Source organism: Suncus etruscus, chromosome 1 (genome assembly GCF_024139225.1).
Source record: "Suncus etruscus isolate mSunEtr1 chromosome 1, mSunEtr1.pri.cur, whole genome shotgun sequence".
NCBI lineage: Eukaryota > Metazoa > Chordata > Mammalia > Eulipotyphla > Soricidae > Suncus > Suncus etruscus.
Genome location: NC_064848.1, coordinates 136,627,581 through 136,651,694, shown reverse-complemented (window position 1 = coordinate 136,651,694; position 24,114 = coordinate 136,627,581).

The window sequence follows — 24,114 nt, the reverse complement described above, 5'->3', positions numbered from 1 at the left end:
GTGGCCCAAAATAAAAAAATAAAAACAGCACTGTATTTTAAAGTAAATATATCAGAATTAAATGTAGTTCTCATTTTTTATAATTGATTTGATATTTTAAATCAAAACATCAAATATTTACTTATTTTTATTTTCTCCACCAGGCTTTGAAGCCAATAATCTAATTTTGATTCTGGTAATTTTGATTCACCAGTAATCTAAAAGAGTACTTAGGGGTCGGAGAGATAGCACAGCGGCATTTGCCTTGCAAGCAGCTATCCAGGACCTAAGGTGGTTGGTTTAAATCCCAGCATCCCATATGGTCCCCCGTGCCTGCCAGGAGCTATTTCTGAGCAGATAGCCAGGAGTAACCCCTGAGCACGCTGGGAGTGGCCAAAAACAAAAACAAAAACAAAAACAAAAAAAAAAAGAGTACTTAATTGTGTTTCCTACCTGTGGGTGAACTGCATAGAGTATGGAAACTGGATGGGAATAGAAAATTAGAGAGTGGAGTTTCTGATTCGCTTAATAGAGAAGCCATTGGCAAGGACCCAAAGTGGGTTTTAGAGTAAAATACTGACAAGGTGCTGTAGGGATCTATTTAGAAGGTACTGAGACAATTTTGAAACCTCAGTGAGTTTGAGTCATTCAATAATTTAATTGAGTTGGTTAACTAAAATTTACTAACTCATAAAGTATGTTCCCTCTCTTCTATCTTTGGGTAGTTCTCCAAAAGTATCAAGGGCCTCAATCATGTGAAACCAGTGCTCCTGCTGAATTAACTCTGACCTGAGGCCACTTTTTTTTAAAAATTGAGATTCTGTGATGTACTATTACAGTTAATGATGTCCTGTCACAATTAATTTTTACTGCTAATTACGCTAATTATGGCACATAATTTCTATACTACCCACCACCAGCGTACACACCTTCCTTTTCCAAAGACTCCAGCATCCCTTCCTTTTTTTAAAAAAACTGTTTAATTTCTTTTTATTAATATTTTTATTTAAACACCTTGATTACAAATATGATTGTAGTTGGGTTTCAGTCATGTAAAGAACACTTCCCTTCACCAGTGCAACATTCCCATCACCAATGTCCCAATTCTCCATCCTCCCCACCTCACCCCCACCTGCACCCAAGACAGGCTTTCTACTTCCCTCATTCATTCACATTGTTATGATAGTTCTCAATGTAGTTATTTCTCTAATTGCACTCATTACTATTCGTGTTGTAAGCTGCACCTTCCAGCCCTTCTCTCTTTTGTCTCTGGGAATTATTGTAAAAATTTCTTTTATTTTTCTTAAAACCCATAGATGAGTGAGACTATTCTGCATCTATCTCTCTCCCTCTGACTTATTTCACTCAGCAAATAGATTCCATGTATATCCATGTATAGGAAAATTTCATGACTTCATCTCTCCTGACGACTGCATAATATTCTATTGTGTATACGTACCACAGTTTCTTTAGCCATTCATCTTTGAAGGGCATCTTGGTTGTTTCCAGAGTCTGGCTATTGTATATAGTGCTGCACTGAATATAGGTGTGAGGAAGGGATTTTTGTATTGTATTTTTGTGTTCTTAGGGTATATCCATAGGAGTCATCCCTCTCTTTCAACTCTTCTTCTCACAATCTCAATTATATGGATCAGTTGTCCTGTTGTGATGCCTTTGGCTTTTTGTTGCTCCCATGTTTTGTACCTTTAAATCACACATATTAGAGAGATCAGTCTATTTCCTTCTTTCCAACTAGCTTCACTCAGCATGATATCTTCCAGTTCCATTCATGTTGCTGAAAATTGCATGATTTTGTTATTTCTTAGAGATGCATATTATTTCTCAATATACCACAACATAGTATACCACACACTTATTCATCCAGGTATACATATTTGGATTGTTTCCATATCTTGGCTACTATACTAAGTGTAATGATAAGAATAAATGTGCATGTATCCCTTTGAATTAATTTTCTGTGTGTTTTGAAGTTAGGTCTCAAGAAGCGCTTTCACTGAGTCACTGGGTTAGAAGATAGTTCTAGATCTTTTATTTTTGTTTTTAAGCCATATCCAGAAATACTCAGGAGTTACTCCTGGCTCTATACTCAGGAATTACTCCTATTGGTACTGGGGATCATGTAGGATGCTGAGGCTCAAATCTGAGTTAGCTACATGCAAGGTAAGTGTCCAGGTGTTGTACTATCTATCTAGCCCTATGAAAACACTATTTTAATTTAAGTTAATGAATTAAAAAAGCCACATACACTACTTAACTGGATGCTTAAAACATTAAAATGTCTTTTATTTAATCATAAATTTATTTTTAATTTTTATTTTTAATTATGAGAACAAGGGTGCAAAGAAAGAGGACAAGGTAAAGTTACAGTGGAAGGACAATCACCCATAACATAATTCTCAGAAGTCCCCTTGCTGATATCTTAACTTTGAAATTTCAGCCAAAGAACATTAAGATAAATAAGACAGAATCCATGTACAATTACTTTGTCCCTCAAGTCCCCAGATTGTAACACATTATAATATTTCTTAACAGTACACAAGGCAATCTAAAGCCATAAAACTTATGTAACTCCTTAAAAATTACAGGCATAGTATTTTCTTACATTTCCATATACATGCATATTAGCTTAAGTTAACCTCAAATTTTAAGTGAGTTCTTTTTAAGGATTAGAGTCAAAGGAGCACAGTAAGAATGGTGTTAGAGTGGCAATTGTTGTTTGCATAGGCCCACCAAAATATGAGGGACATGGAAAGAAATAACCTTGGCCTAAGTACAAAGAGACCAGACCCCTGAAGTTTCCTGGCACAAGACCAAGTGTAGGCTCCAGGCAAGCTAGATCGTCCAATCCAATACATTGTCTGTAGTGCCAACACACTTTTATTTTTCACACAGTCTCAGTTGTTGGTATCATGTTTCTGTATTAAAGATCCTGGAATCTGCATATCTTATATTGAAGTCAGGACGTGGAGCATCCTCTCCTTTCACCTCACAATCAAAGGGCAATGCAGGGAGCCCTGTCCTGTAAGCAGGTCGTTGTTGTTGTTAAGTCTTCTCAGTGTTAAGGAAAGTCTCTTTTGAGCAGGTCGAAGTCTGAGCAGTGTAGGTCTTCCGTGGAAGACGATTGCTTCCAGGTGATGTTATAGACCAGCCTGGATGTTTCGTGGATGGCTTTCCTGGTTCAGGGGAGAATGGAATATGCCCTTTCTTATGAGGTCTGTGCCAGGTCGTTATGTCAATGTTCAGGGTGTAAGGTCCCTTTGCACTACAAGATTTGTGTGTTCCAATCTCTATTAGATAGGATATTATTTGTATTTATACTATTTTCCCATTTTAATGTGCCTATGCAAATAAGAAGCAATGCCACATGGTGTCATTGGCACATATGGGGGCCATAAGAACAATTACAATGATTCCCAGACATGGTTCAATCATAAGCATTAAACTGGGGGACTCTTCCACCAAAATTCCTTGTTAAACAGCTCAAGAAGAGAAGATAAAAAGTGGTTAGAATCATCACTGTATAAGACAACATTTAGTAAGAATTATAGCTGTCAGAGAAAAAATACAAAATATTCTAAAGAAATACGTGTCCATTTTATGTATCTTGAAACAGTTTAGGGTTGTCACACACAATGCACAGCTTTGGACTGTGATTACGATTGTACACTACTGAAGTTAAAAAGAGTAAAATAGGTTAGTGATGTTTGAGAGGGGGTTAGAGAGTTAAAGAGTAAAAAAGAGCTTTGTGGGGTTGTCGGAAAGGGAGAATAAAAAATAAACATTCTGTATACGGAAAACATAACATAAGAATAAGGAATATTCTGAATACATGAAGTACATGAAGTATGCGAGGGGGGTCAAGCCCCCGCGCGGTTCTGTAGTTTATAGGATGCCTAGAGAGGAATTTCTCACCCCCTCCCCCCAGGGCCTGATTAACCAGGCGTGGCCCTGAAGACCCGCCTGGTGTGGGGGAAATCATGCTCGCCTGGACTAAGTGGTCAGCCCAGGGGTCCTATGGCTAGCGGTCCTGCCCAGAGCCCCCATCATACCAGTCAAAAGCCCACGAAATCCTGGCATGTGGAGTGTTCTGGGCCCAGCCGAGCCTCTGTAGTCTTTGGATGCCTAGGGAGGAATTTCTCACCCCCTCCCCCCAGGACCCGATTAACCAGGCATGGCCCTGAAGACCCGCCTGGTGTGGGGGGAATCTTGTTCCCCTGGACTAAGTGGTCAGCCCAGGGGTCCTATGGCTAGCTGTCCTGCCCAGAGCCCCCAACATACCAGGCAAACACACCAAGAAATCCTGGCATTCGGAGTGTTCTGGGCCCAGCCGAGCCTCTGTAGTCTTTGGATGCCTAGGGAGGAATTTCTCACCCCCTCCCCCCAGGGCCCGATTAACCAGGCGTGGCCCTGAAGACACGCCTGGTGTGGGGGAAATCATGCTCGCCTGGACTAAGTGGTCAGCCCAGGGGTCCTATGGCTAGCTGTCCTGCCCAGAGCCCACATCATACCAGTCAAAAGCCCACGAAATCCTGGCATGTGGAGTGTTCTGGGCCCAGCCGAGCCTCTGTAGTTTTTGGATGCCTAGGGAGGAATTTCTCACCCCCTCCCCCAGGGCCCGATTAACCAGGCGTGGCCCTGAAGACCCACCTGGTGTGGGGGGAATCCTGTTCCCCTAGACTAAGTGGTCAGCCCAGGGGTCCTATGGCTAGCTGTCCTGCCCAGAGCCCCCATCTTACCAGTCAAAAGCCAACGAAATCCTGGCATGTGGAGTGTTCTGGGCCCAGCCGAGCCTCTGTAGTTTTTGGATGCCTAGGGAGGAATTTCTCCCCCCTCCCCCCAGGGCCCGATTAACCAGGCGTGGCCCTGAAGACCCGCCTGGTGTGGGGGGAATCTTGTTCCCCTGGACTAAGTGGTCAGCCCAGGGGTCCTATGGCTAGCTGTCCTGCCCAGAGCCCCCAACATACCAGGCAAACACACCAAGAAATCCTGGCATTCGGAGTGTTCTGGGCCCAGCCGAGCCTCTGTAGTCTTTGGATGCCTAGGGAGGAATTTCTCACCCCCTCCCCCCAGGGCCCGATTAACCAGGCGTGGCCCTGAAGACCCGCCTGGTGTGGGGGAAATCATGCTCGCCTGGACTAAGTGGTCAGCCCAGGGGTCCTATGGCTAGCTGTCCTGCCCAGAGCCCCCATCATACCAGTCAAAAGCCCACGAAATCCTGGCATGTAATCATAAATTTTTTTAAAAAAACTTTATTTAAGCACCCTGATTATAGACATGATTATAGTTGTTTTAGTCAAATAAAGAATACCCCCTTAATAAATAAAACATTCCATCACCAATGTCCCACCCATCTGTTCCCCGACACCTGTATTTAAGATAGGCTTTCTACTTCACTCATTCATTCACATTGTTATGATAGTTGTCAGTGTAGTTTTTTTCCTGTAATTGCACTCACCATTTTAGTCATAATTTTGAAGAGTTGCAACTTTTTTAAATATAAATATATATTTTTATTTGACATTGTTTTTTATTTAGTATTTCTTTTTTTTTAAATATAATTTTTATTTTCATCATCGTGGCTTACATATTGTTGACAATATTATTTTAGGTACATATTTACATAAAATCAAGGGGGATTCCCATCACCAGATTGTCTTCCCTATACCTTCATTTTTGTCCTCCCTCCCATTTCCTCTTCCCTCACCCCCAGGGCGGCTAGAATATGTGGTCCCCTCTGTATCTGACCTACTACTTAGTAGTCTTGCACCTGTTTGGTCTTGATGTCTCCCTTATTTCCCCCCTCTAACTGGAGGCAGGACTAGCTAGTTCAAGATGCATGGTTTTTTTTTGAAAAAGAGAAAAGTAATAAGCTGGGGTAAGAGTCTAATATGCTGAAAATGGGCGGAATCCTTCTAGGGGCTCTCATCAATGCTTGAGAGATGAAGGAGATAAAGAAGGTGAAACACTCCACCAGTACCAAAAGAAGTGTCAAATATCCAGTGAGGATTCCAGCTATATCGATTAGCACCACAAAAAACAAACAAACAAACAAACAAAAAACAAAACAAAGAAAAACAGACAAAAACAAAAACAAAAAGAAAAAGAAACAAACAAAAACAAATCAAAACAAAAAACGCCATGGACTTGAAATAAGAAACATGGCATAGCACATAAAGAAAGAAAAGAAAGGAAGAGAAAAAAATAAGTATAACTGGGGACAACAATTTCAATAATCACACCCAAACAGAGAAATCTACCAAAGATAGATAGGTAAATAAAAAAATAATAATAATAAATGAAGATAAAAATAATATATAAAAAAATAACCGAGGTTTTGTGCTTTTTGTATTTTTGGTTTTTCCCTCCTGCCCTGGCACAGTAAATATTGGGGTCATTCGAAGAGGAATTCACTTGGCCTAAGAAATATGGGGTTTCTCCGTCCTTGGAGTATATTGTCATGGGATCAACTATAGACTCTGTTCAGGATCATTTACTCTCCCGGTGGTGCTTTTGTGGTGTGTGGAAGACTTCTGCCCTGTCCTGGGTGATACAATCAGACCTCTGTGTCTAGAGGTCTCAGTATCTGCACGGATCCTGAGGAGGGACTTATGATGAAGTCAGTCTTTGTGGTTCTAGAGGTTCTGTTCCCTCAGTGTCATTTTAATCCATCTTCTGTGGTTGGAGATCTTGGTCTTTGTGTTGAACCTAGGATGGCACCTAGGATAGCGTCTTTCTTTGTGCTTCCAGAAGCCCCATTCCGTTACAATTGTCTCTGCCAGACCTTTGGAACTGGGGATCATAATTATTGTGCAGGTCATAGTTCAAACCCTAAACTAGGGCTTTTTTTATTGGTTCCAAGATATATACAGTCTGGTCATGGTTCTAGCAGCCAGTCATCTATAAATCGCGATCTTGGCTTTTGGACCTACCTAAGGGTGACAAGTCTTCTGGTTTTGTCTTGTCGTTGGCTGGTAAGGTAGGCTAATCTGCTCCAAGGTCAAGTTGTTCACTTTTTCCTCGTTGTCAGGATATCATGTTAGAGCTGGCCCTTGTTGGTGACCCCACAGTATTAAGGCTGTCCCGGCTGGGATTTGTTTCTTGCAGCTGTTGTGAAGAACTGTGCTGTTTCTATGTCTGAGATCCAGGGTTCAAGGCTAGATGAATGGTATCTAATCACCTGAGGTCTAAGTTGATTCCACATGACATATTTTCAAGGTAGGAGATATCCCTGTATTGTAAACAACTATGAGTTCCTATCTCTAGTAGATAAGAGCTATTTTTTTTTATATGTAAGATTTCCCCTTTATTTAGTGTGCCTTTGCAGGGAGAAATGGTGCTACATTATATTGTTGGTGTATTTGGGGGTGGACAGAGGGGATAACAGAAACAGGTCACAAAACCGATAAAAAAAGGAATAAAAATGTATGTGCTCACAAATGTATATGTAGGACAGACATTTAAAAAAATAAGTAAATAAATTTAAAAAAAAAAGAAAGAAAATGAGTTAGTGAAGTTTTTAAAGGACCAAAGTGGTGCAAAAGACTACCTTACATTTGGGGAAAAGCAGGTAAAGAGGTGGTGTATTACAGGTCTTATGTCTATGTTGGAAGTACAGTTTTTTCCCATTGTCTTTTGGGTTTTTCTTGTGGTCTGTGGGTTCCCAGGCATCTTTCTATCACACCCCTGACCTTCTTCAGATTGGTAAAAATTTGTGGCAGGGAGGTCTTGGAAGAGTTCTTGCATTGGGGATACTTTTGGACCTAGGTCCTGTTTCAAGAAACAGTCCACGTTAGGGGGAGTTGGTAGGGAGGGCCTCGTAGCATGAGTCTGCAGGGGAGTTGGCTGTCTTTACTTTTTTTTTTTTTTTTTTTTTTAATTTTTTTTTATTTAAACACCTTGATTACATACATGATTGTGTTTGGGTTTCAGTCATAAAAGGAACACCACCCATCACCAGTGCAACATTCCCATCACCCAAGTCCCAAATCACCCTCCTCCCCACCCAACCCCCGCCTGTACCCTAAACAGGCTCTACATTTCCCTCATACATTCTCAATATTAGGACAGTTCAAAATGTAGTTATTTCTCTAACTAAACTCATCACTCTTTGTGGTGAGCTTCCTGAGGTGAGCTGGAACTTCCAGCTCTTTTCTCTTTTGTGTCTGAAAATTATTATTACAAGGGTGTCTTTCATTTTTCTTAAAACCCATAGATGAGTGAGACCATTCTGCGTTTTTCTCTCTCTCTCTGACTTATTTCACTCAGCATAATAGATTCCATGTACATCCATGTATAGGAAAATTTCATGACTTCATCTCTCCTGACAGCTGCATAATATTCCATTGTGTATATGTACCACAGTTTCTTTAGCCATTCATCTGTTGAAGGGCATCTTGGTTGTTTCCAGAGTCTTGCTATGGTAAATAGAGCTGCAATGAATATAGGTGTAAGGAAGGGGTTTTTGTATTGTATTTTTGTGTTCCTAGGGTATATTCCTAGGAGTGGTATAGCTGGATCGTATGGGAGCTCGATTTCCAGTTTTTGGAGGAATCTCCATATCGCTTTCCATAAAGGTTGAACTAGACAGCATTCCCACCAGCAGTGGATAAGAGTTCCTTTCTCTCCACATCCCCGCCAACACTGTTTATTCTCATTCTTTGTGATGTGTGCCATTCTCTGGGGTGTGAGGTGGTATCTCATCGTTGTTTTGATTTGCATCTCCCTGATGATTAGTGATGTGGAACATTTTTTCATGTGTCTTTTGGCCATGCGTATTTCTTCTTTGTCAAAGTGTCTGTTCATTTCTTCTCCCCATTTTTTGATGGGGTTAGATGTTTTTTTCTTGTAAAGTTCTGTCAGTGCCTTGTATATTTTGGAGATTAGCCCCTTATCTGATGGGTATTGGGTGAATAGTTTCTCCCACTCAGTGGGTGGCTCTTGTATCCTGGGCACTATTTCCTTTGAGGTGCAGAAGCTTCTCAGCTTAATATATTCCCATCTGTTAATCTCTGCTTTCACTTGCTTGGAGAGTGCAGTTTCCTCCTTGAAGATGCCTGTAATGTCCTGTAGTGTTTTGCCTATGTGCTGTTCTATATATCTTATGGTTTTGGGGCTGATATCGAGGTCTTTAATCCATTTGGATTTTACCTTTGTACATGATGTTAGCTGGGGGTCTAAGTTTAATTTTTTGCAAGTGGCTATCCAATTGTGCCAACACCACTTGTTGAAGAGGCTTTCCCTGCTCCATTTAGGATTTCCTGCTCCTTTATCAAAAATTAGATGGTTGTATCTCTGGGGAACATTTTCTGAGTATTCAAGCCTATTCCACTGATCTGAGGACCTATCCTTATTCCAATACCATGCTGTTTTGATAACTGTTGCTTTGTAGTACAGTTTAAAGTTGGGAAAAGTAATTCCTCCCATATTCTTTTTCCCAATGATTGCTTTAGCTATTCGAGGGTGTTTATTGTTCCAAATGAATTTCAAAAGTGTCTGATCCACTTCTTTGAAGAATGTCATGGGTATCTTTAGAGGGATGGCATTAAATCTGTATAATGCCTTGGGGAGTATTGACATTTTGATGATGTTAATCCTGCCAATCCATGAGCAGGGTATGTGTTTCCATTTCCGTGTGTCCTCTCTTATTTCTTGGAGCAGAGTTTTATAGTTTTCTTTGTATAGGTCCTTCACATATTTAGTCAAGTTGATTCCAAGATATTTGAGTTTGTGTGGTACTATTGTGAATGGGGTTGTTTTCTTAATGTCCATTTCTTCTTTATTACTGTTGGTGTATAGAAAGGCCATTGATTTTTGTGTGTTAATTTTGTAGCCTGCCACCTTGCTATATGAGTCTATTGTTTCTAGAAGCTTTTTGATAGAGTCTTTAGGGTTTTCTAAGTAGAGTATCATGTCATCTGCAAACAGTGAGAGCTTGACTTCTTCCTTTCCTATCTGGATTCCCTTGATATCCTTTTCTTGCCTAATCGCTATAGCAAGTACTTCCAGTGCTATGTTGAATAGGAGTGGTGAGAGAGGACAGCCTTGTCTTGTGCCAGAATTTAGAGGGAAGGCTTTCAGTTTTTCTCCATTGAGGATAATATTTGCCACTGGCTTGTGGTAGATGGCCTTCACTATATTGAGAAAGGTTCCCTCCATTCCCATCTTGCTGAGAGTTTTGATCAAGAATGGGTGTTGGACCTTATCAAATGCTTTCTCTGCATCTATTGATATGATCATGTGGTTTTTATTTTTCTTGTTATTGATGTTGTGTATTATGTTGATAGATTTACGGATGTTAAACCAGCCTTGCATTCCTGGGATGAAACCTACTTGATCGTAGTGGATGATCTTCTTAATGAGGCATTGAATCCTATTTGCCAGGATTTTGTTGAGGATCTTTGCATCTGCATTCATCAGTGATATTGGTCTGTAATTTTCTTTTTTGGTAGCGTCTCTGTCTGGTTTAGGTATCAAGGTGATGTTGGCTTCATAAAAGCTATTTGGAAGTGTTTCTGTTTGTTCAATTTCATGAAAGAGTCTTGCCAAGATTGGCAGTAGTTCCTCTTGGAAAGTTTGATAGAATTCATTAGTGAATCCATCTGGACCTGGGCTTTTGTTTTTCGGCAGACATTTGATTACTGTTTTAATTTCATCAATGGTGATGGGGGTGTTTAGATATGCTACATCCTCTTCCTTCAACCGTGGAAGATTATAAGAGTCCAAGAATTTATCCATTTCTTCCAGGTTCTCATTTTTAGTGGCGTAGAGTTTTTCAAAGTAGTTTCTGATTACCCTTTGAATCTCTGTCATATCAGTAGTGATCTCTCCTTTTTCATTCCTGATACGAGTTATCAAGTTTCTCTCTCTCTCTTTCTTTGTTAGGTTTGCCAGTGGTCTATCAATCTTGTTTATTTTTTCAAAGAACCAACTTCTGCTTTCGTTGATCTTTCGGATTGTTTTTTGAGTTTCCACTTCGTTGATTTCTGCTCTCAGCTTTGTTATTTCCTTCTGTCTTCCTGTTCTTGGGTCCTTTTGTTGAGCATTGTCCAGTGTTGACAAAGCCGTGTTTAGGTCCCCTACAATTATTGTGTTGTTGTTGATATTATTTTTCAGATTTGTCAGCAGTTGTATTAAATATTTTGCTGGCCCCTCATTCGGTGCATATATGTTTAGGAGAGTGAATTCTTCCTGCTCTACGTACCCCTTGATTAATATAAAATGTCCGTCTTTGTCCCTTACAACCTTCCTGAGTATAAAGTTTGCATTATCTGATATTAGTATGGCCACTCCAGCTTTTTTATGGGTGTTGTTTGCTTGGATAACTTTTCTCCAGCCTTTTATTTTGAGTCTATGTTTGTTCTGACTATTCAGGTGCGTTTCTTGTAGGCAGCAGAAGGTTGGATTGAGTTTTTTGATCCATTTAGCCACTCTGTGTCTCTTAACTGGTGCATTTAGTCCATTGACGTTGAGAGAAAGAATTGTCCTGGGATTTAACGCCATCTTTATTTCAAAATTTGGTGTGTCTTTTGGGTAGTCTTGTCTTAGATTAGGTCTTTCAGTTTTTCTCTTAAGACTGGTTTTGTGTCTGTGAAGTTTCTGAGCTGTTTTTTGTCTGTGAAACCATGTATTCTTCCATCAAACCGGAAAGTGAGTTTTGCTGGGTATAGTATTCTGGGTGAAGCATTCATTTCATTAAGTCTTGTCACAATATCCCACCACTGCTTTCTGGCATTGAGCATTTCTGGTGACAGGTCTGCTGTAAATCTCAGGGAAGCTTGCTTGAACATGATTTCCCCTTTTGATCTTGCTGTTTTCAGAATTCTGTCTCTAAACGTGGGATTTGTCATTGTGACTAGGATGTGTCTTGGGGTGGTTTTTCTGGGGTCTCTTTTGGTTGGTACTCTTCGGGCATGCAGGATTTGATCACATATATTCTTTAGCTCTGGAAGTTTCTCTTTAATGATGTTCTTGACCATTGATTCTTCCTGGAAATTTTCTTCCTGGGTCTCTGGGACTCCAATGATTCTTAAGTTGTTTCTGTTGATCTTATCATAGACTTCTATTTTCGTCTGTTCCCATTCTTTGACTAATTTTTCCATTGTCTGCTCATTTGCTTTAAGTTTTTTGTCCAATCTCTCCTGCTGTATGGAATTGTTATGTATCTCATCTTCCACAGCACCAAGTCTATTCTCAGCTTCTGATACCCTGTCCCAGAGCTTATCCATTTTGTCATTCACTTCGTTTACTGAGTTTTTCAGGCCTGTTAGTTGACATGTTATTTCAGTTTGGAGTTTTGTCATTTCTGCCTTCATATTTTCTTGGTTCTTATTAGTGTTCTGTTCAACTCGATCCATGGTTTCTTGGAGTCTGTTGAGCACCTTCCATATTGCTAGTCTAAAGTCCTTATCTGAGAGGTTGATTAGTTGTTCAGTCATTATCTGGTCCTCAGAATTGTCATCTTCATTCTCTATGTCTGATGCTGGCCTGCGCTGTTTCCCCATTGTCACATTTGTATTGTGGGTTTTTCTACGTGTTGTAGTGGTATTCATTGTCTATATGATGTAGGCAGCACACTCCTCTGGCTCCTCCCTTTCTGGATGGGCTGACTTGCCTCTAAGGGAGGGGAGTCCTCCGTGGATGAAGCCTCACACTGGGTCAAATCTTAGGCCCGAGCATGTAACAGAGAAGACAGTCCAGAGAGAAATGTTTGCTTCTGTGATATAGCGCCGTTCTTAGTGTGATTTTTCCTTCTTGTTGCAATGGAGTTCTTTCCTTAGAAAGAGTGCACGGCCGCGTAGCGAAGCGGAGCGGCCGTGCTCCTCTGAGCCTCTTTTTGCCCCACTCGCAAGAGTTTCACGCAAGAGGACAGTAGACAGACATAGACAGGTCACACTCACAGTCTTTCACAGCTGAGCCCCACTGGGCCGGTGTACTTTCGCGGATTTTCCCCGCCTGGTGTCACACACAGGGAGCCAGCTTTTGCAAAGGATAGCTGGTTTTTATGCTCTGAAGTCCCTCCCTGAAAATGGCGTCTGGGCGAGCGAGGTTTCTGGAGGCTCTTTTTGCCCCACTCGCAAGAGTTTCACGCAAGAGGACAGTAGACAGACATAGACAGGTCACACTCACAGTCTTTCACAGCTGAGCTCCACTGGGCCGGTGTACTTTCGCGGATTTTCCCTGCCTGGTGTCACACACAGGGAGCCAGCTTTTGCAAAGGATAGCCGGTTTTTATGCTCTGAAGTCCCTCCCTGAAAATGGCGTCTGGGCGAGCGAGGTTTCTGGAGGCTCTTTTTGCCCCACTCGCAAGAGTTTCACGCAAGAGGACAGTAGACAGACATAGACAGGTCACACTCACAGTCTTTCACAGCTGAGCTCCACTGGGCCGGTGTACTTTCGCGGATTTTCCCCGCCTGGTGTCACACACAGGGAGCCAGCTTTTGCAAAGGATAGCCGGTTTTTATGCTCTGAAGTCCCTCCCTGAAAATGGCGTCTGGGCGAGCGAGGTTTCTGGAGGCTCTTTTTGCCCCACTCGCAAGAGTTTCACGCAAGAGGACAGTAGACAGACATAGACAGGTCACACTCACAGTCTTTCACAGCTGAGCCCCACTGGGCCGGTGTACTTTCGCGGATTTTCCCCGCCTGGTGTCACACACAGGGAGCCACTGCCAGGAGCAATTTCTGAGCATAGAGCCAGGAGTAATCCCGAGCACTGCCAGGTGCGACCCCTCCCCCAAAGGGAAGTCGGCTGTCTTTTCTTGCAGGAGACGAGGTGTGGGTTTGACTGGGTGTCCCCTCGCCTGGGTGCTGGGTACTGGTTCGTTGGGTAGGAGGTCGATCTTGATGCCTGATAGATTAAGGACTGAGGGTGAAGAGTTTTAACATGGTGGGAGATCTGGATGGGATTGAGGGGTGAAGGGATAGTTGGATTTCCGGAGGGGAGAAAGGGGAAGGTATATGGGAGGGGTATGAAGGGAGAGAAAAGAGAAAATACCTTAGAAAGAAAGGGAAAAAGTAAACAGAAGAATAGAAAAGAGAAAAATGAAAAGAAAAAAAAAGTAGAGCCTGTAGTTTAAGTCTGTACGTCGCAGTTACTGCTTCGGTGGTCTGACTAGTCACGTACTTCAATTCCTAAAAGAAGGTGTAACCTAGAGATAAAGTGTAAGTCAAAGAGTTTTCTCGGGGCCATCTCGTAGTGCAAGCACAGTATGGTATCTCGTGTGGTATCCCGAGTTTCCATCTTAGTTTGTCCGCCCTTTGTATCCAAGGGCGCCTGTGGACAGAAAAGCTGAGAGGTTATTTAAAATATAGTAAGATAAAGGCATTAAAACATAGTGTTATGGTATGTTTCCATTGCAGTCAGTGATTTCCCGTGGTGTTCTATACTTGTGTTCCTGTATACGATCTCTAAGGGATTATTGTGGGCCTTTGTTGTAGAAGTCTGATTACATACCTGTTCTCTCTATGCTGCTGTTTCTGTTGTTGTTTTCTTTGTGGTATAATGTGTAGTCAAGAGTTTGCGTTGTTCCTTTTTCATGTATTTTGGACACTGCTCTCAAGTATATATTGACTATTACAGTGTTTGGAGTTTCTACCCTGTTAAACCCTGTTATTTGGTTGTTGGCTATTAGTTGTGTATAAAATATATGTTCTAGGTGCTTCAGAATAGTGCTACCATTCTGTGTTTATCTTTTGTCTTCTGACTTACTTTGTTTAACATAACATGATCTAGGTCCATTCACGTTGCTGCAAAGTCTGTGATTGTATCATTTCTGACTGCCATGTAGTATTCCATTGTGTATAAGTACCACATCTTAATGATCCATTCATCTGTTGTTGGACATCGAGGTTGGTTCTAAGATTTGGCTATCATACTGAGTGCTGCGATAAATAGTGGGGTGCATACGTATTTTGGAGTGAATGTCCTTCCAACTTGGGGGTATATGCCTAGGAGAGCAATTGCTGGGTCAAATGGCAGCTCAATTCTGAGTTCTTTGAGCACTCTCCAGACTTTTCTCCATAGGTGTTGGACTAGGGGGCATTCCCACCAGCAGTGGATGAGAGTTCCTTTCATACCGCATCCCCGCCAACAAAGGTTGTTTCCATTATTTTTGATGTGAGCCATCCTCACTGGTGTAAGGTGGTATCTCATTGTTGCCTTGATTTGGACCTCCCTGATGATGAGTGAAGGTGAGCATGTTTTCATGTGTTTGTTGGCCATCCTTCTGTCTTCCTCAGAGAAGTGTCTATTCATTTCATCTCCCCATTTTTTATGGCTTTATTTGGTTTTGGGGGCTCAGCTTTCTGAGTGCTTTGTATATTCAGGATATCAGCCCTTTATCTGATATGTCGAGTGAAAAGATTTTTTCCCATTCTGTTAACTGTCTTCTTGTGTTAAGTAGGATTTCTTTTGCCATGCAGAAGCTTTTTAGTTTGATGTAGACCCATTTGTTTATATTTGATGCTAACGTTCTTGCCATTGGTGCTCCATTCTCAAAGACCTTTTTGATATATAGTTCTTCGAGTGTTTTGCCTATTTTATTCTCGATAAACTTTATAGATTCGGGTCTGATTTCAAGGTCTTTGATCCATTTTGAGTTAACTTTTGTATAAGGGGTGAGGTATGGGTCAGTCTTCACTTTTGTACATGTGGTTTTCCAGTTGTACCAACACCATTTGTTGAATAGACTTCCTTTGTTCCATTTCAGGTTCTTGCCTCTTTTATCAAATATTAGTTGGCTATATATTTTGGGGTTTATATCTGGGAACCATGCTGTTTTGATTACTATGGCTTTATAGTATAGTTTCAAGTTAGGTAAGGAGATGCCTTCCAGCTTTTTGTTTTTCAGTATGTGTTTGGCTATCCTGGGTCTTTTGTGGTTCCAGATAAATTTTGTGATTGATTGTTCTATTTCTTTAAAGAATGGTGTCTGGATTTGGATAGGGATTGCATTAAATCTATATAGTAGTTTGGGTAAGATAGTCATTTTGACTATGTTAATTCTACCTATCCATGAGCATGGGATGTTCTTCCATTTCTTTAGATCGTCTTCAATTTCTTTCTGAAGTGTTTTGAATTTTCCCTGGTATAGGTCTTTCACTTCCCTTGTAAGTTTGATTCCTAGGTACCTGATATTTTTTGATACTATTTTAAATGGTATTGTATTTTTAATCTCTCTCTCTCCTCGACTTCGTTGTTTGTATATAGAAACACTACTGTCTTTTGTGTATTGACTTTGTATCCAGCCACTTTGCTGTATTGGTTAATTGTTTCTAGGAGTTTTACTGTGGATTCTTTAGGATTTTCGATGTATATCATATCATCTGCAAATAGAGATAGTTTGTGTTCCTCTTTCCCAATTTGGATTCCTTTGATTCCCTTCTCTTGTCGGATTGCTATTGCTAGGACTTCCAAGGTTATATAGAATAAGAGTGGAGAGAGTGGACAGCCTTGCCTAGTTCCTGACCTTAGTGGGAATGCTTCTAGTTTCTCGCCATTAAGTATAATGTTGGCTGTAGGCTTTTCATAAATAGCTGTAACTATCTTGAGGAAGGTTCCTTCTAACCCTATTTTGCTGAGTGTCTTTAACATGAAAGGGTGTTGGATTTTGTCAAACGCCTTCTCTGCATCGATTGATATGATCATGTGGTTTTTGTCTTTCTTGTTGTTGATGTGATGTATAATGTTGATTGATTTGCGTATGTTGAACCAACCTTGCATTCCTGGTATAAACCCCACTTGGTCATGAAGTATGATCTTTTTGATGAAGTGCTGGATTCGGTTTGCTAAGATTTTGTTGAGTATCTTTGCATCTATGTTCATTAGTGAGATTGGTCTATAGTTTTCTTTCTTGGTGGTGTCTTTGCCATCTTTGGGAATGAGTGTGCTATTTGCCTCATAGAAAGAGTTAGGAAGGATTCCTGTTTTTTCTATGGTTTGGAAGAGCCTATGAAAAAGTGGTGGTAGATCTTCTCGGAATGTTTGGTAGAATTCACCTGTAAATCCATCTGGGCCTGGGCTTTTGTTTTTAGGGAGTTTTTTAATTACATCTTCAATTTCCTCTGAGGTGATTGGTCTGTTTAGGCTTTCTAGTTCTTCTTTGCCCAGTCTTGGAAGAGGGTTTTTCTCCAAGAATCTGTCGATTTTTCCTGGGTTCTCTATCCTAGCTGAGTATAGTTGTACATAATATGATCTCATGATATGTTGTATTTCTTGGGGTTCTGTTGTAATCTCTCCCCTTTCATTTGTGATCCTACTGATTTGGGTGTTTTCCCTCTTTTTTTGGGGGGAGTTTTGCCAGTGGTTTGTCTATCTTGTTTATTTTTACAAAAAACCAACTCCTGGTCTCATTGATTTTTTTATTGTTTTCTTAGTTTTTATGTTGTTTATTTCTGCTCTGGTTTTTATTATTTCTTGCCTTCTGGTTGTGGTTGGATTTCTCTGTTGCTGTTGTTCCAATTCTTTGAGGTGATCTTTTAAACTGTTGGTTTTGTTATTTTCCTGTTTCTTGACATAGGCCTGTATTGCTATGAGTTTCCCCCTAATTACTGCTTTTGCTGTGTCCCATAAATTTTGACATGTTGTCTCTTCATTATCATTTGTCTCAAGGAATCTTTTTATTTCTTCCTTGAGTTGATCTTTGATCCAGCTGTTGTTGAGCAGCATGTTGTTTAATCTCCAGGTATTAGTTTTTCTCCATTGCTTCTTCTTGACCCCAATTTTGAGCTCTGTTGCATAGTGATCTGAAAGGGTACTTCTAATGATCCTTACCTTCGTGGTCTTATATAGGTTGGCTTTGTTTCCTAAGACATGGTCTATTCTGGAGAAGGTTCCATGTGGGCTTGAGAAGAATGTGTATTCTGCTTTCTGAGGATGGAGGGCTCTATATAAGTCTATTAGCCCTAAATATTTTAATTTTTCATTCAGAGCTCTTATTTCTTTGCTATTTTTCTGTTTGGTGGATCTGTCCAGTGGTGATAGTGGAGTATTGAGGTCCCCTACTATTATCACATTTCCCTTCATGTGTTTCTCCAGGTTTATGAGCAGTTGCCTCACATATTTTGCTGACTCTACATTAGGTGCATAGATATTGACCAGGGTTAGTGTTTCTTGATCTAATGTTCTCCTGATCAGTAAGTAGTGACCCTCTTGTCTCTGATCACTTTCTTGAGATTGAATGTAATTTGGTCTGATATAAGAATGGCTGTCCCTGCTCTTTTTTGTGTTCCATTGGCCTGAATAATTACTTTCCATCCTTTTATTCTAAGCCTATGCTTATCCTGTAGCTGTAGATGTGTTTCTTGCAGACAGCAGAAGTCCAGTTTATTTTTCCTAATCCAGTTCTCTACTATGCGTCTTTTAATTGGGGAGTTTAGGCCATTAACATTAAGGGAGATTATTGAGAGAGAGGACTGTTGTGCAGTTGTGTTGTGTAGGGTGGTTGTTGTTACAATCGGGGGTTTGGATTGTGTAATTCATCTCTGAGTAGGTCGTTTAGGATCGGTTTTGTTTGCACAAATAGCTCTAGTTCGGTCTTGTTTGAGAATGTTTTTAGTCTGTCCTCCCATATGAATGATAGTTTTGCTGGATATTGGACTCTAGGTTGGAAGTTTCTTTCATTCAGTCGTTTAAATATGTCATTCCACTGTCTTCTTGCTTGAATTATTTCGACTGGGAGATCTGGTTTGATTCTTATGTCCCTATGAGGTTGTTTTTTTTCTCTTATTGCTTTAAGAAGTTCCTCTTTCTCTTTGTTTTTTTGCCATTTGGATTACTATATGTCTTGGTGTTGGTTTATTAGGGTCTATTTTATTAGTGACTCTCTTGATTTCCTGGATTTGCCCTGAAGTTTCAGTCCAGAAGGTGGGGAAGTTCTCTGCTATTATCTCTCTGACTACTTGTTCTTCCCCTTTCCCTATTTCCTCCCCTTCTGGTATACCCACGATTCTTAGATTGTTTCTTTTGTCCTTGTTCATTAGGTACTGGACTTTTCCTTCCAGTGCTTTGCCTTTTATTTCTTCATTGGTTTCTTGGTCATTTTTTTGTTTGCAGTTTTCCTTCGAGTTCTTCAATGTGTTTCTCCAACTCTGTGTTTCTGCTAGTAAGGCTTGTTACTTTGTCTGTTAATTCCTTCACTTCTTTTTGTATGGACTCTCTCATGCTCTTTAACATTTCTTCTTTAATTTGGCTGATTCGTTCATCCATAGATATCTTACACTCTGTAGCTAAGGTTTCTCTCATTTCTTTTATTAATTCTTGCATTTCCTCCCTCATTGCTGCTTTTAGGTCGCCGTCCCACGGATCTGTGCATTTTGGCGGACTTGGAAACTTGTTAGGGATTGTCTCTGTATCTTCAGAACTTAGGGTTCTCTTTGATTTACCCATATTTCTCTGTGTTTATTGGTGTGCTTTGGATTGCTATTCCTTCCAATTTCAGCCTGTTTTGATCCCCTCTGGTGTGGGAATGGGTCCCCTCCCTGAGGGTGGATCTAGAGGTACTGTTGGGAGAGCTTGCTGAGGTTTGGCTCTTCCTGTGCTCTTTCTGTGGCCTGATTCCTTGCTTTGCCCTATTGTTGTCAGCTAGTGCTGGGAGGCAGCAGAAGCCCAGCGGGGGGCGAGTCATGGCCAGCATGGTTGGGCGGAGCCTCCCTAGCTTCTGGAGGCCAGAGAAATGCTGTGGGGGCGGGGCGGGCCGTTCGCGTGGGCGGCTTGGGTGGGCGGAGTTTCCCTACCTTCTGGAGGCCAGGGAAACGTGGCGGGGTGCGGGCGGCATGTGTGGGCGGAGCCTCCCTAGCTTCTGGAGGCCAGAGAAATGCTGCGGGGGCGGGCCGTTCGTGTGGGCGGTGTGGGTGGGCGGAGCCTCCCTAGCTTCTGGAGGCCAGGGAAACGCTGTGGGGGCGGGGCGGCCCGTTCGCGTGGGCCAGAGTTGCAACTTTTGGCTTTTTTTTTCTTTTTCTTTTTTTGGTTTTTCGGGCCACACCCATTTGATGCTCAGGGGTTACTCCTGGCTAAGCATTCAGAAATTTCCCCTGGCTTGGGGGGACCATATGGGATGCTGGGGGATTGAACTGTGATCCTTCCTTGGCTAGTACTTGCAAGGCAGACACCTTACCTCTAGCGCCACCTCGCCAGCCCCTTGCCTTTTCTAATACAACAAACCCAAGCCATCTCTTCTAAGATCTCCCCCATAACACCCCCCCCAAAAAAAGAGTTAAAATTGAAACATGAGGCTAGAGAGATAGCAAGGATTTAGGATCTCATCTTGCATGTGGCTGACCTTGACTTATCTTGCATGTGGCTGACCTTGGCTCAATCTCTGGCACTGCATATGGTCCAGAGAACATATGGTCCTGAACACTGCTTGGTATGATACAAACTACTTTTATCTTTCCTCAAAGGAACACAGAAGATGGGAGGTATGGCTCAGTGGTAGAAAACTTGCTTTGTACATATGGTTCACCGCCTGGCATCACATACACACAAAACATGAATGTTAAAATGTTAAAAGATTGGGAATGCAATCTCTTACTTCTAGATCTCCTAAATTCACTTTAATAAACATTTTAGTTTGTTCATAAGAATATGGGTAATGATATGAAAGGGAGAGATCAGCAGGTCTCACAAGAATGGACATTGCCCATTCACAACTGAACCATGGATACCATCTATGGAAATAACCACAATTGTCTATAACATTAACAGGAAGCAAACCTCTACCAGGGTTTGCTTCTACCTCTTCCCTTTACCAGGGAAGATGCTACCACTGCTCTGATATTGACTTACTCCAAAGAGTGCTCTCTTTTTTTTTTTTTTGGGCCACACCCGGCAGTGCTCAGGGGTTACTCCTGGCTGTCTGCTCAGAAATAGCTCATGGCAGGCACTGGGGACCATATGGGACACCGGGATTTGAACCAACCACCTGAGGTCCTGGATCGGCTGCTTGCAAGGCAAACGCCGCTGTGCTATCTCTCCAGGCCCAAGAATGCTCTCTTAACACCTGGGTGACTTAGCAACAGCAACAACCTGCTTGCAGGGCAGGTCTCTCCGCATCTAATGGTGAGGTGAAACTAGAGGATGCTCCACATTAGGGGTGGCGAACAAGTTCGACACAAAGAGCCAAAATTTTAAACTGTGATAGTCAGAGAGCCACACCACACAGTGACCTGCCAAAACATAAAACACTCACACAAAGCATATAATTTTAACAATAATATATTAAACACATAAGAGGCAAAGAGCCGCATTCATTTTGGCCGGGAGCCGCATGCCTCTCAAGAGCTGCATGTTCGTCACCCCTGCTCCACATCATACATGAAGAAAATGCACAGAAACCAGAATCTTTAACTAAAGAAACTTGACACCAACAACAGCTAATGTGAGAAAAAGTTTCGCCGGGACCACGGAGAATGACTCAGGGGTTGGGCAGTGTGGTATGCCTGGAGCCCAGAGTCGGTCTTATGCCGGAAAAACTTCAGGGGTGAGGTCTCCTTGTATTTAGGCCAAGGCTATTTTTAACTGTTTTTCCCATATTTTGCTGGGTCTATGCAAACAACGGTGATTGCCACTCTCACACCATTGCTACTGTGTTTTTTTTTTAAACACTTATCCTTTAAGAAAAAAAACACAGCTTAATAAACTTAAAAAAAGAAAAGTAACTGTAGTAAAATGCCTGTCTCGAATACAGGCAGGGGATAGGAATGAGGGAGGGGGGTCATTGGTGGTGGTAATGTTGCACTGGTGAAGAGGGGTGTTCTGTCTTATTTATTTATTTATTTATTTATTTATTTATTTATTTATTTATTTATTTATTTATTTATTATGTGAACAATGAGGCAAAGAAAGAGGACAAGGTAAAGTTACAGTGGAAGGACAATCACCCAAAAAACAAAGTCCTCAGAAGAAATCCCCCTGCTGACACCTTAATTTTGAACTTACAGTCAAAGAACATTAAGAAAAATAAAACGGAATCCATGTACAATTAGTTTGTCCCTCAAGACCCCAGAATGCAGTACAGTATAACATTTCTTAGCAGTAGACAAAGCAATCTAAAGCCATAAAATTTATGTAACTCCTTAATCTTGTATAGTAATCTTGCATAGTAGTTTTTACATTTCCATGCACATGCATATTAGATTAAGTTAATCTCAAAAGTTTTAGTTTTTTTAAGGTTTAGAGTCAAAGGAGCACAGTAAAAATGGTGTTAGAGTAGCAATTATCATTTGCATAGGCCCACCAAAGTATAGGGGACATGGAAAGGAAAAGCCTTGGCCTAAATACAAGGAGACCCTACCCCTGAAGTTTCCTGACAATAAGACAAACTCTAGCTCCAGGCAAGCTAGTATGTCCAATCCAGGTCATTGTCTATAGTGCCAATACAGTTTTATTTTTCACACAGTCTCTGTTGTTGGTATCATGTTTCTGTATTAAAGATCCTGGAATCTGTATATCCTACATTGAAGTCAGGATGGTGCAGAGTGTCCTCTAATTTCAACTCACAATTAAAGGGCAATGCAGAAAGCACCGGCCAGTAAGCAGGTCGTTGTTGTTGTTTAAGTCTTCTCAGTGTTAAGGCAAGATTCTTTTGAGTAGATTGATGTCAGAGCAGCAGTAGGGTCTTCCCTGGTAGAGGATTGCTTCCAGGTGATGTTATAGACAACTTTGGATGTTTCATAGATGGCTTCCCTGGTTCAGGGGTGAATGGAGAATGCCCATTCTTCTGAGGCCTGTGCCAGGTCATTATGTCAATGTTCAGGGTGTAAGGTCCCATTGCACTACAAGATTTGTGTGTTCCCATCTCTATTAGTTAAGAACTTATTTATATGTATAGTGTTTTTCTTTTTTCTTTTTTCTTTTTTGGGCCACACCCGCGGTGCTCAGGAGTTACTCCTGGCTGTCTGCTCAGAAATAGCTCCTGGCAGGCACGGGGGACCATATGGGACACCGGGATTCGAACCAACCACCTTTGGTCCTGAATCGGCTGCTTGCAAGGCAAACACCGCTGTGCTATCTCTCCGGGCCCCAGTATTTTCCATTTTAATGTGCCTATGCAAACAAAGAACAATGCCATGTGGCGTTATCAGTGCATATGGGGGCCGCAAGAACAAGTCCAACAATCCCCATGACTTGGTTCAAACATAAGCATTAAACTGAGAGACTCTTTCACCAAAATTCCTTATCTTCACAAAGAGAAGAAAATATAAAAAGTGGGGAAAATAAACAATCTAACTTAAGACAGTGGACACAATTGTCACCGTTTAAGGGGATATTCAATAATAGTTATAGTGGTTGAGGGAATATATCTACAATATTCAAAGGAGATATGCATGTCCCTTTTATATCATTAGAAATAGTCAGGAGGAGGGTGCTGAATCCTGGACACCACTTTGGTTTGTGATTTAGACTTCTGGGGTCTGCAAAATGACTCCCTGCAGTTCCATATAGGGAAATGCATTTGAGTGGGAACTAATCAGAAACCAAGTATGGTAGCAACCACAGTTACACAATGAAAGAAGGAAGAGAACAAGAGGCTGCTGAGAGTAAACAAGTAGGAAAAGAGTACTGAAGAGTACTGGTCTCTTTCCAGCCTGAGAGTCCATCCTCTCATTTTTATTTTGAATATATATGGTACACGTTGGGGAGCTAGGCCCCGTGTGGTTTTTAAAATGGAGACCAATGAGAAAAAAAATTACTAGTGAACGTCCTGACATATACCAGTGCTGCATCCGCCCGCCCTCCTCCCCATGCGTCCCCCACTTAGTGTAGGAAGAGAAAGGGGGAAAGCCTGAGGACCACTATAGAGTCCACCTGAGCTGGCAACCAGGAAAGGCCTGGAGTCCAGGGGAGAAATAGGGGAACAGCTGGGGGCCTGCCAATCCTCCCAGCACTCCCAAGCTAGGGAGTAGACTTCCAGCATGAGGTGTCCCCTAACCCCATACCTGGGAAGAGCTGGCCAACAGGATCAAGGAACTGGAAGCCAGCTATCTGCCTGGCCCCCTCCCCATGTTCCTCCCCCTTAGAGTAGGGAGGGGGGAAGCCTGAGGACTCCCAAAAGAGTCCACCTGGAGCCCACTTCAGGCCACCTGAGGTGGCAACCAGGGAAGGCCTGGAGTCCAGGGGAG